A 14,447-nucleotide genomic window follows, 5' to 3' on the forward strand; every position below is an offset into this window, starting at 1 on the left:
ACTGATATTTGGGGCAATAATCATTAAGAGCAAACTATACAAAGAACATTAATCAACTAATTTGTTCTCAGAACAGCCTGTTACTATTGCCACTTTTTACAGGTGAGGAAACTGAGGCACAGCAGGGTAAAGAAAGTCATTCAGAGTAAATGATGAAGTCTTGACTCAAAACAGGTGTTGTAGTGCCAAAGAACATATTATGTAAAAAATCAGCAATCAACTGCTGTGAAAAAAAGAAAAGGACCCCACCCATAACATTAACCACTCATGATTCCCAAACCAATAATTCATTTAGGATTTTTTACACATTCAAGAGAAAAAGTCTGAGTGTGACTTAGAGTTCTTTGTCCATCCTACTGAAATCACATTATTCTGTTTGAAGTAGGATGAAACGATATTATTGCCTTCTTTCCCCAACCAGCATCTATAAAGTGCCATAGATTTGCACATGGCTTGATTTTCAGGCAGGGATGAAAGAGAAAACATCAGTTATCTCACATGGAAAAAGCAGTTATCTAAGAAAGGAAAGAATAAAAAAGATTTCCCAAGTCACCGTTTGGTTGGCCAATGTCCAGCTCAGAATGAAGTGCCCATTTTCCTGAAGAACAGGGATTGCCCACACCCAATTACTTGCACCCTATAAGTAATCCCTCTTTTTCATGAGACACGAAATCAATCACTGAATGAAATCTTTGTAAGTTAGGGGCATAAACAGTCCAACCTTGTAGCTGTTTGTGATTATAGCTGGCAAAATGAAAGATTGTTCAGTAGATATTAATAGTTAAAACGACAGAAGTGGGGGACGGGGTGGGGAAGAAACAAGTTAATCTTGTTCAGGGCTTCCAGAATGAGGAAACCAACGTATGAGGAAGTCCTTGGATCTCAATGGGGATGCCCCGTCCTCTGTTATATTTGACCTTCAAAGCACTACCTGCATCTGGAACAGGTGTTGATGAATGGAGGCGAAAAACCTAACCCTGCCTGGTGTTTCTCTGCTTGAGAGGAAATGAAATTTCCCTTGATTTAGTTTCCTCTCTGATTCAGTTACCTTTTCTCCACTTACTGGACAGTACTGCTGAGAATATCTCCTAGAGAATAAACAGTATCTCTAAGAACAAAACCTGCTGAATATTAAAAGAATAACATTTGTGGCAGCCCTCCCAAGTAGAATTTTAAAAGGGTAGGATTCTAGGAAATTTAAACTTAAAAGATTCTCTTGGCTCTTCTGCATGGACCCCAAGAAGATCACAGGGAGTTCCCTCTACATTTCAGTAAGTGTGTTTCTAGAACAGGGATCAGTAAACAACAGCCCTGGGCTACCTAAAGCCCTCTCCATGCTTTATATGTGTAGTGTAACATCTATTCACTTTAAAAGAAAACATCAGTTATCTCGTATGGGACAAGCAGTTGTCTAAGAAGGAAAAAAATAAAAAAGATTTCCCACATCACCATTTGGTTGGCCAATATCCAGCTCAGAAGGATGTGCTCCTTTTCCTGAACAATAGGGATTTCTCACACCCAATTACTTCCACCTCGTAAGTAATCCTTTTTGTTCATAAGACATAAAACCAATCACTGAATATATATTATATATACATATACATGTATGTATATAATCTATTCTTAGAGTTAGATTCTTAGATTTTGCTTACTTTCTCAGAACCTAGTATTGAAAATGAATTTAAAAATAATATTTCAATTCAAATTTCCACATGAATAAACAGTTTTACTGAAATCCTGCCATGCTCACTTGCTTATGTGTGATCTGAGGTTGCTTATGTGTTACAGTGGCAGAGCTGACCGGTTGCTACAAAGACCACATGGCCTGTAACACTAAAATATTTACTATCTTGCCCTTTATTGAAAACGTTTGTCCATCTCTGGTCTATAGCATTGAGAAACTGAACTCAGTGAGATGACCATCTTATTTTTCTCAAACTGCAGCCTACTAAAAGTTGAATATCTCTCAGAGGTATTTGCAAAAAGTACAGTTCAGTCTGTATGGACCTTTTAGGAAGTCAAAGAGAAGCACTTATTTCTGCTGAGTATGACTGAAACCAACTGAAAACTCGCCTGAATAAATTCACCAGGTTTGGCACACTGCATTAAGTCAAATTAAATTCACCAGTGAGCTGCCAAATCACCACTAATTATTGTGCTGAACATATGAAATCACAGTTTTTTTAGGTCAAAAATAATTAAGTATTGTCAATTTTATATGGTTCCTGAGATTTCGTAAGATGCTCTACAAAGAAAGGAATTTGTTTTAATATGCATTTTCATCAGCCTTCCTCTGTCAGGCATTGTACCTGGTTTTCCTTAATTTCCCAGCACCTAGCATAATGAATGCACAGCATATGTTTGCTGACAACCTAGTCATCAAACAATAAGTTAACGTTCCTTCTAAAAATTCTACATTTGGAACAATGTAGCAAAGAAAGGGTACTAGGACTTGAAACTTTTAAGGGACAAGTTCAATGCTAAGGCATTCCTTAGAACTTGGTGCCTTGCCCAGGACAGTTCAGAAGGTAAATTTGCCATAAGAATTGAAATCCTAGCACTTAGGGACGCCAAGGCAGGAGGATCAATTGAACTCAAGAGTTCAAGATCAGGGTAGGCAACATAGCAAGACCCCTGTCTCTACAAAAAAAAAAAAGAAAAGAAATTTTTTAAATTGGCTGGGTATGGTGGTGTGTGCCTGTAGTTCTGGCTACTTCAGAGGTTGAGGTGGGAGGATCACTTGAGCTTGGGAAGTCGAGGTACAGTGAGCCATGATGGTGCCACTGCACTCCAGTGGTGACAGAGCAAGACTCTGTCTCAAAAAAAATAAAGAAAGAAAGAAAAAGAAAATAGGATTTCAGTTCTCACACTAGCATCTTACAGTTGCTAGCACATGCGACTTCAGAGCACCAGAACTGTTATGTAATTATATTATTTCTCTTTTCAGTGAAAGAACCAAAAATTATATTAAGAATCCAATATCGAATCAATAATTTCTTGAAGTTAAACTATTTTTAAGAATTCCAGGCCGGGCGCGGTGGCTCAAGCCTGTAATCCCAGCACTTTGGGAGGCCGAGAAGGGCAGATCACGAGGTCAGGAGATCGAGACCATCCTGGCTAACACTGTGAAACCCCGTCTCTACTAAAAATACAAAAAAAACTAGCCGGGCGAGGCGGCGGGCGCCTGTAGTCCCAGCTACTCGGGAGGCTGAGACAGGAGAATGGCGTGAACCCAGGAGGCAGAGCTTGCAGTGAGCTGAGATCCGGCCACTGCACTCCAGCCTGGGCGGCAGAGCAAGACTCCGTCTCAAAAAAAAAAAAAAAAAAAAAAAGAATTCCATAAAATACTTACTATCACAAAACTTGATCAAAGTAGCAACATCTTTAGTTGCAATGGGTAAATATTTTCCCACTGTTTTGCAATTGTTTCTTTATTTTCATTACCCTTCTCTTTGTCTGTAAACCTCTTGAAGGCAAAAGATATGCTTACCTTGTTAACTAATCACTAACCTTTCAAGGTTTAATATTGTTTCTTGGGCATAAACATACATACACTGAATGAAGAGAAAGAAAGAATCTCCCATAATTCAGATGACAGAAGCAACCTTAAATTTTAAGCACAGATACAGATCTTTCCAAGCAAATTAAATTATTCTTCATGTATGGCCATAAATAGGAGAAATATTTTAACAAAAAATGCAATATGGGATTGGGGACGAGAGTGGATTCAATGGTATAGAAAGCCTGAAAAATATAAAACAGTCAACATTTCACAGAAATAGAATTTTAAACTCTTTCCTTTAGGTAATCTCATTTATTATGTTTTATTTCTTAAGGTAACGATATTTGTTTCCTCTGGCTGTTGTAACAAATTACCACAAACCTAATTTCATTCTCTCATAGCTGGGGAGGGCAGAAGCCTGAAATGAGCGTTTAGGCAGGGCTGCACTCCTTCCAGAGGCTGTAGGGAAGAATCCATTTCTGCCCCTTTCAGCTTCTGGTGACTGTCAGCATTCCTTGGCTTATGGCTGCATCTCTCTCTGCTCCATCTTTACATCATCTACTCCTCTGTATATCCTTGTCTAATCTCCTCTTTCTTATAGAAACATTTATGATCACATTTAGGATTTACTCAGACAATCCAGGATAAGCCCCTCCTTTCAGGATCCTTAACATCATCACATCTTTTGCTATATAATGTAACATTCACTTGTTTGCTATGTAAGTTAATATTCACAGATTCTGCAGATTAGGACGTGAATATATCTTCGTGGGACCATTTTTTCAGCCTACCACAGTAATGATACTAAGCTGAAATATACCTTAAAATTACTTTTAAATTTTCTGGAAAAAAAATCAAAGCTAGGGCAAAATACCCTTCACCTTGGTGCTAATTAAGATTATTTTAATGTGAGATAAATGATGGTCTTCTCCAAAACACTTTCTTGAGCTGCTAACTGCATTACAGTAAATAGATACGTAAATCCATGTGAACAAATAACAGCTTCTAAAGGGACACATTACCAAAGTCGTTATTTCCAAAAATTTAGAAAAATAACTAAATGAATTACTGAAGAAATTTCTGGTATATTTTCAATGGGTTCATTTCTTTTACCCACAAGAAAAGTCCAGTAAGACCTTTCATTTGATTAAAAACAGACTCTAATAAAAGTGGGTTAGGATCACAATGATAACCTATATTCAAGAACATGAACAAAAAGTGCCCTTGAAGGGAAAGGCTCACATGTGTTCACATCTGATACTGGGAAATAACTATATGATGTTGGGGAGTGATTACTACCAGCTGCAAGCATGCACACCACACAATAATACCTCATCCGTACGACCGCTTGGAAAATTTCTTTCTTGTTCTCTTTCTCCCAAGGGTTTCATAAAATATGGCCAAATCTTCCTCCTCTTACTGAATATTGACCTTTTAAAATCCTGATATAATAAAAAGAATAAGATTTTAAATTTTGAATGAATACAAAGAGAAAACACAGTTTACTTTGTCTTCATGAAAATAAGATTGAGAAAATCTTCATATTTCTGTTTTTTGTTTGAGACAGAGTTTCGCTCTTGTTGCCCAGGCTGGAGTGCCATGGTGCCATCTTGACTCACCGCAACCTCTACCTTCCAGGTTCAAGCAATTCTCCTGCCTCAGCCTCCCTAGTAGCTGGGATTACAGGCATGTGCCCCCACACCCAGCTAATTTTGTATTTTTAGTAGAGACGGGGTTTCTGCATGTTGGTCAGGCTGGCCTCAAACTCCCAACCTCAGGTGATGCGCCCGCCTCGGCCTCCCAAAATGCTGGGATTACAGGGATGAGCCACTGCGCCTGGCCATGTTTCAATATGAGACATTTTCTATTGCTTTCCAATGGCACTGTTAGGCTTTTAATTTTTATGGCCTGGAAACCACCACTGAAATGTAAGATAAACTGAGTTAAAGGTGCTGAGCTCTCAATAAAGCATCATTTAACTTTAGTATCTTACCATTGGAAATAATCTGAAACATCATAGTGACCATCCTCCTGAATTTCAGATATAGCAATGTCTGAATCACTTCTTCATTATAATTTATTTCCAGAATACCTGGTGTATCCCTAGACCTGTGTTACCATATCTAGACTAGGGTTCCATAGAGGTATTTCTGGGATGTTAGGAAATAGGAGTAACAGGGAGAGAGTGGAGAAAGTTTGAGAAGCTCTTGGTCAACAGGAATACATCTTTTTATCTTTTACATTAATGTCCCAGTAAGGTTTTGTTTGAAGAAAATTTTACCAGTTGAAACAAGAAAAGAAAAGAACCAGCTTGGGCAACAGGGCAAGACCTCATCCCTACAAAAAATTAAAAAATTAGCCAGGCATGGTGACATGCCTGTGGTCTCTGCTCCTTGGAAAGCTGAGGTAAGAAGATCGCTTGAACTTGGGAGGTCAAAGATACAGTAAGCCATGATGGTGCCACTGCACTCCAGCCTGGGTGACAAAGTGAGACCCTGTCTCAAATAAAAAAGAGAGAAAGCAGTGGAGAAAGCAGGGGAGAGAGAGAGAGAAGGGGGGAGAGAGAGAGAGAAGAGAAGGAGGAAGAGGAAGAGGAAGGAAGGAAGGAGAGAGAAAGAAGAGAGAAAGAGAAAAGAAAAGAATATCGCTACCCTAATTTTTTTAACAGGCAAGTTAAGAGAAAGAAAGATATGAGACACTATCAGTGTTGATATCAGTATGGTATTTTGTTGTTTTGTTTTATCTAATGCAACTAAATGAAAATCAGTGAAGGAAACAGAATTTTTTCAAAAGCACTTATTGTGTTATAAAATGACAAGATCAGAGGGAAGTAACTATGATTTTTTTAACCTCTAGAAAAAAAGCTAAACAATGAATAGTCAATTAGTCAATGAGATAGAAGGTGATCTCTCTGCTTGGACATCACCACTCTCTATCATCACCATGTAGTAGATGTTCTTTCCCCTACACTTCCCTGCGCTGTTCCCCTATTTTCTTAGCAATGAAAAGGTTGATGAAACCTGCTTTATTCTTATTTGACATGGACTTCATACCACACCTGGAGTTAATACACTGCAAAGCATTACCAATCAACAGGTTGAAGCACAAACGATTAAAAACAGAAAGATGACCCAAGACTGTGAGAGGACAGACATCTGCTGGAACTGTGAGGAGCAGTGCTGCAAGCCCCAGTTCTCGTCGAGGCTTAGAGCTTGACTGACATTCACAGAGAAGAATTTGGTGTCCCCTAGACACTGGACCTCCAGACAAAGCCAAGAAGCCAATTTCTGAAAGTGCAGGGGGAAGTCGGATGCTTCCTGATTCCAAGTCACCACGTGGACTAGAATGGAGAGCCCATTAACAATGTCCAGCATGGACCAGGAATGAGGGGGCCTGTTGGAATATTCTGCTTTGTATCAGATCATATGAGGCTTTGCACGACCCATGAGAAAGAAATGGCAGTAATCCCAATAGTGACAGAGGCTGAACTTCTGCATAGATCAGCAGAATGAAGGCTCAGAATAACAAATTTGGTAAATCTTTAAATGTCTTTTCTCACATTCTGAGACAGCTGGGAAAAATTCGTACCTAGACTAAAATGATGAGGCCATTTATCACTTTGATTATATTGCCCCTTAGCTTTCATATTCTCATTTTGGGGAGAAAAAAAAGGCACCAGTTTCTCAGTTTCTTCCTATGGCGGAAAATACAGTTCATATTAAATGTTTTCTTTTTCCATTGTTAAGATATTGTTTTGTCCAGTGGCTCCCAAATATGACTGACATTCACTATTACCGGGGCCAACATTTTTAAAGTATATAATGCTGTGTCTTATCTTTAAATATTCTAATTCATTAGCTTTTATTCAAACCGAAAAATAGTGGTAAAGACAAATATACTGAAATCTTTCATGCACATGGCTAAAGACGGGGGTTGTCAAAATTCTGATTCCATTGTTCATTGGTTAACTTGATATGATCCACATGCTTGGAGGCCTTTCAAAAGAAATCAGAAGAGAGGCAATGGACATATCGATCACTGATTCAGTCTTTAAGTATGGCTAAAATCCTTTTGTAGCTTGTATGTTTGTTTTTGTTGAAAGGAATGGTTCAGGAGCAAGATTATTCCATGAAAGGAGAATTATTTTCATAAAATGGAAATTGGCAATTTACCCATTGAAGTCTGCAAGAAACTCAGATGTCTACATTTCCATTGGGATGAATTCTGACAGCCAAGAGGAGGGAGTGCTGACAGTAAAAAAACAACCACCTGTTGCTGAGCAGGAGAGGAAGAAGCCAGGTGGGACACAGACCCCCACAAAGGAAATTTGAGCAGTCTCTGGGCTTCCTTCGGGATAGAGAAAAATAGGAAACCTGGTGGTGAGAAGGTCGGAAAAGGGAAATCTGAGCAGGTTTCTTAGCTGTCCTCCTTGTGGGGAAAGTAGGATTGAATTGGACAGACTGTAAAGCAGGAAGATTGACAATAAATGCTTATGTGTTTAAGGCACATTTAAACGATTAGAATGCTACAGAAACATGTAATAATTCCTCTGAAATTACAGGTGTGTCTAAATGGAAATGAAACCAGGAGTTACCTCAGTCACCATCATTCTAGAAAATTAAAATATTCAGTAAAATACGATTATGAAGGATAGTATGTGCAGAAAAATAAAGTTTTAAACATAAAGCATAAGAACAAAGGAATATGCTGCCAGAAATCAAAACTCTTAAAGCTTTTTGATGTGAAAGGCTTTATTGGCCTTCTTGTCATATCTGAGACTGAACTAGGAACAAAGAGTAATATTTACTTAACACTGTTTTCTCTTCTTTCTGTTTCTCTCTTTTCTGCGGTAAAAGGGGAAAATGAAATACCCTGAATTAAATATTTAGGAAGAGAAAAAAAAAACTTAGAATAACATGGATTATGTTATTAATCCAGAGTAACATGGATTAATAATTATAATTTGAATAGTTGAAAGTATCTCATCAACTTAAAAATTAAAAAGCATGTAGCACATTCAACAAGCAGGCCTCATATGTCCTGCCCTTTTCTGAATGCTTTACATGTACTCTTCATTTCAACCATGTGAGGTATTATTATAATCATTTTGCAAAATAAGAAACTGAAATTGAGCAATATTAAATAACTTTTTCAAATATATAGCACTAACAAGCGGTAAGTCTAAGACATGACATGAGGCTCTATGGCTTTAATGACATTTTTCAGCAATATATTCCTATCAAACAACATTACCTATTAAAAGCTGATTACATGCCAAAATATAGCCAAGATTCTGAAAAAAGGTTTAAAAACGAATGTTTCTAAGATGTTAAATATACATATTGCAAAACTCTTTCTAAGCTTCTCAGAGCTTTATTTATTCCTCTTAGGATGAAACCCTCACAAACTAGGTTATCTCACATCTAAACCCAGAACAGATTGGTGACAGCAAATTAGCAGGATGTTTGGAGGGCTGTGTGAGAAAAGCAAAGACACTGATCAAATCAGAAAGAGTAACTGGTAGCCTAACCACAGGTAGATTATCACCTCACTTTCTTTTGGTTGCAAGTGTCAGAAGAGCTAATTAAACTCATTTAAACATAGAGAATCTATTGTTTCTTAACCCATATATCTGTGAATCTCAATATAGGGGGACTGCAGGGGCTCAAGAATGAAACTAGGATTCAATTTCTCTCTATCCTCATTTTCTGCTTGTAGGTGGTAACCTCAAGAACAGCTTGAATTACATTTTTCAATTTCGATAAAAGCAGCAAGAAAAAGTCTCCCTTCTCACTGCCTTTACCACGCCCTCCCCAAACCCCACACAAAAAATAAGCCTCAGTGGTTGTTCTTAACTCTAGTTGACCCTGGACAAAGATATGAAATAAAGACAATGGCCAAAAGAAAAAAAGGCTGGGGGTGAGGTAGGATGTATACTTAATTGAAATATATAGACTGAGGTTTCAGGATGATTGGTTCCTTTATTGGGGGTATTGATAAAAAAAAAAAGAAAGAAAGAATTTCTGTAAGAAGAAGAAATGAGAACTACAGATGAACCAAAAAGTTAATTTTTAAAACTACAAACATAAGAACACAAAAGTTCAGCTAAATTTCTATTATTAGAGAACTAAGGAGCTTTAAATAACTTCAAGCATGGATAGATAGACCTTAAAAGCATTGTTTACCCTGAGTTTTCAAAAAGTTTAATGATCTCAAGGTAAACATGGCACTAAGCAAGAAGGTGGAAATAATGTAAAATTTAAATGGTTAGTATCTATGTATTGTTGACCATGTACCAGGCATCAGACCTTCACAACAACCCTGTGAAGAAATACTTTGAGATTCCCATTTTACAGTGAAGATAATGTGAGAAACAGAGCCATTTTCCCAATGAGACTCAATGATTAACTTGTATAATTTAACAATGTGAGAGAACAGTGATTCAGACTCACAGGATTAATCCAGAAACTTTCCTTTGACATACCATAAAACACTACCCTACACTGCATAAAACAGTTTACATATATTGTCACTGAATATTACTTGTGAAAAAAATGTACATGGCCGGGCTCGGTGGCTCAAGCCTGTAAACCCAGCACTTTGGGAGGCTGAGATGGGCGGATCATGAGATCAGGAGATCGAGACCATCCTGGCTAACACGGTGAAACCCCGTCTCTACTAAAAAATACAAAAAAAAAAACAAAAACAAAAACAAAAAAACTAGCCAGGCGAGGTGGCGGGCACCTGTAGTCCCAGCTACTCCGGAGGCTGAGGCAGGAGAATGGCGTAAACCTGGGAGGCGGAGCTTACAGTGAGCTGTCCGGCCACTGCACTCCAGCCCGGGTGACAGAGCAAGACTCCGTCTCAAAAAAAAAAAAAAAAGAAAAAAAAGAAAAGAAAAAAAAGAAAAAATGTATTTAAAATGGATAAATTGTAGTATATTAATCCAGTCCCACACGACTATAAAGAACTACCTGAGAATGGGTAATTTATGAAGAAAAGAGGTTTAATTGACTCACAGTCCACAGGCTTAACAGGAAGCATGACTGGGAGGCCTCAGGAAACTTACAATTATGGTGGAAAGCAAAGGGGAAGCAAGGCACCCTCTTCACATGCCGGGAGGAGAGAGAGTGAGTGAGTCAAGAAGGAAGTGCTACACACTTTTAAACCACCAGATGTCATGAGAACTCATTCACTATCATGAGAATAGCAAGCGGGAAGTTTGCCCCCATAATTCAATGACCTCCTACCAGACCCCTCCTCCAACACATGGGGATTTCAATTTGACATGAGATTTTGGTGGGGAAACAGAGCCAAACCGTATCATGTAGTCATATAAATTCTAAACCAATTTTGGTAAATGATTCCATACTTTGACAACATATTTAATATAAGAGCTTACTATGAACTCTTTCACATATATTGTATTGTTACTCTTTGCCCTCAGTTCCTTTGCCTTTGACATAGTTTTTGAGCATCTACTATGTACCAAGTATTATACTACACACTCAGGATATCAGGCTTGCAATCTGTTCTTATATTCCATTCTTGAATTTGTCTGACATGAAATTTGTATTTCAAATTTGATATTTATAATAGCTCTATGAACTCATTAAATATCAAATCATAAATATTAAAATAATAATATTCTCATGACTGCTGAGTAGGAAAGAAGACAGTAAAAAAGAATTATTTTTGTGCCAGAAAAAATATTAGATGCCAAAATGTGTTAACACTTCAAGTTGTTAAATATCCGTCAATCCATCAGTTACCCAATAGAAATTGGCAGGAATTTTTATTAGGCATTACTAAACAATTCTCTGAATTTTTGCATTCATGGTTAAGAATCTACTCATACAATCTGGAAAACAAGGACAGCAGAAATATTTCCAAAGATCTTTTATACAATTGAAGAAAACTTTTTATGTAGCTTAATAACAAATTGTGTTTAATACAGGAATTTACACATTTGTCTTCCTTTTGCCCTTGTCTGAAATTTTGTGGAGGATTTATGGAAGATGTCTTTACATGTATTTAATTCACTATTTTTTAAATAAGAAATAAGATAGATCAAAGAAAACTACTTACTTGTAAAGACAAAAACATGGCAAAAATAGCTTTCTGTGACTTGAGTATTTAAGAAATATACTTGTAGATGGCAATTGTTTGGGAGAAGGAAGAAGATTCCACTGAAATTTATTTTACTCTAAATTTCCTTTGACTTTCTTCTGTCTCTGAAGGCTAGGTTATTGTCTTTCCAAGGGCGTTTTCTTTTGCAATTAATAACAACTTCGTTATTATTTTCTGTTTCTCTTCTTAGGCCAAGAATATTCTAGTTTTGTAATCAAACCTCCCTGAGTCTGGAGGCTCAAAAATTATTTCTTTTGCTTTATGAAAAGATTTCACCTTCACGGCAACACCCTCACATTGGGCTTTATGGATATACTAGTCCTAGAAAAAAGATAAATTGCCCCAGGCTTCCTATGAATAAATGCTAGCTATATTGAGCACATTCCTCCACCAAATGAAATGCAGTGGGTAATAATCTGGACTCCAGAGTGAGAATTTCTGGGTTCAAATTCCACACAGTTGTGTGGCCTTAGGATTTTTAACATTCCTGATTCTTAATATTTTCATCCATGCAACAACCTCATGGAGGGCCCTGTGCACCACATTTTCTACACAGCACACTGCCTAGTACAAAGGAGATCATTAATTTAAGTATTACTATGACTATCCTCAGTATCAATAATTATAAAATAACTGCTTAAACAAAGAGGATTTGGGGAGACTATGTGGATCCATTAAAAATGCATAGGATTTCTACAATGGAAAATGGACTGTTGCGGGGTGGGAAAGAACAAAAGAAAAAAGAAATACCAGCAAAGACATGCAGGTCAGAAAGAAATAACTAATCCATTGAGACTGGAACATAAAACTCATATTCTATTAGTGCTGGGAAGAAGATTGGAAACACATTTTTCCCCCAGCTGGGGATAGGTGGCCCTTCTGTGTGCACTGAAGGAAGTCTTGATTTCCCTCATCACATTGTAGACACACTGCAAAGACCTCAGGCTTTCGAGAGAGAACGCACAGGTTAAAATTCTGGACTGACTTTTGTGCAACCTGGGCGAAAACACACATACACACACAAACAAACATATGCACACACACACAACCTCTCCAAGTCTTAGCTTTTAATAGATACAGTGAGGGATGATGCCATTTTGCACAGTTATTTTCATGGTTTAAAATAATAAAAATATTAATGCAACAACAGCTGCTATCTTTGAATAAGTACCAGGAATTGTGCTAAAGTCTTTGCATCCGTATTTTATTTAACATCCTCAATATCTATAGAGGAATGAATGAAGAGTGATTATGACACCAGAACTACATGTAGATTCAGGGGCCACAAACAGACCAAGAAAAGCTATAAATTATGAAAAACAGGACAGACTGCTTTGAGTTTCCATAGAACATAGAAAGTGAAGCTTAAAGCAAATTTTAGCTAGATTTCTGAACGGGGGGATTCCAACTTATATCTAAATTACAATAATTTTTGTGTTACATTCCTCACAGCATTTTTATTAGGCCAAAAAATAATTTACTGAACAGTAGATGACTCCTCAGCTTCAAACCTATAATTGGTAAATTAATCAAAAAGTCAGTTAAAGAGAAGAACAATACATAAATATTTAATGTAACTTTATGTAACAATACATAAATATTCTTTTTTTTTTCTTTTTTTTTGAGAAGGAGTCTCGCTCTGTCACCCCAGCTGGAATGCAGTGGCACAATCTTCAAGCTCCGCCTCCTGGGTTCATACCATTCTCCTGCCTCAGCCTCCTGAGTAGCTGGGACTACAGGCACCCACCACCACGTCCAGCTACTTTTTTTGTATTTTTTAGTAGAGACAGGGTTTCACCATGTTAGGCAGGATAGTGTCGATCTCCTGACTTCAGGTGATCTGCCTGCTTTGCCTCCCAAAGTTCTGAGATTACAGGCATGAGCCACCATGCCTGGCCAACAATACATAAATATTCTAACTTAAGACTTGTGAAAGTACATTTATTGATCAAACTTCTGAAGTAAGGCCAAGACATTTTTTAGTATGAGTCTACTGATTATAAATCTGTATCTCAGGTTTCTAAATCTAAATCTCTTTTATGAAAATCATACCCACAATGCATCTGTAATTTCCACATTTGCTTTCTTCAAGTCAGAGCAGAATCTGCAAAGACATTTGAGAAGCAACCTGAGTGCAGAGAGTATATACAGATTGTAACATCTTTTCTTTCACATCTTTCTTGTCCATCCATATTCTATAGCAATTTTTATGGTGTAAGCCAGTCACGTTTTTGCAAAGCACACTGCTTATTTTTTCTTAGAAACAATTCTTTTGTGCTCATATTTAAGATTTGATTAATATTTAAGTGAATGACATAATGACCCTAAAATGTAGTGACATGAACTGGTTTAGGTGACTCTTGATATGAATTCAACTCATCCAATGGGAACAGAAGTATTTGGACATACTAGAAAAGAGCCTGCTAATCATGAACTTTCGGGATACTGTGGGCTTCAGCCAGTATGGTCAATAGAGGGAATGGATAGTATCATTTAATCTAGCAACTCTATTAAGAGGAGGTTGAGCCGGGCGCGGTGGCTCAAGCCTGTAATCCCAGCACTTTGGGAGGAGAATGGCGTGAACCCGGGAGGCAGAGCTTACAGTGAGCTGAGATCCGGCCACTGCACCCCAGACTGGGTGACAGAGACTCCGTCTCAAAAAAAAAAAAAAAAAAAAAAAAAAGAGGAGGTTGATTAGTATGTCCACTCTTTGTTAAGGTGTATTACTAGCTCTTACATTAATAATATGAGAGAATCTACCATATTTTCTTAGATCATTCTTCTATGATACAAATACACTTTAACATATTTGAAT

This window comes from Rhinopithecus bieti, unplaced genomic scaffold, assembly GCF_001698545.2.
Source record: "Rhinopithecus bieti isolate Rb0 unplaced genomic scaffold, ASM169854v2 scaffold_38733, whole genome shotgun sequence".
NCBI classification, from domain to species: domain Eukaryota; kingdom Metazoa; phylum Chordata; class Mammalia; order Primates; family Cercopithecidae; genus Rhinopithecus; species Rhinopithecus bieti.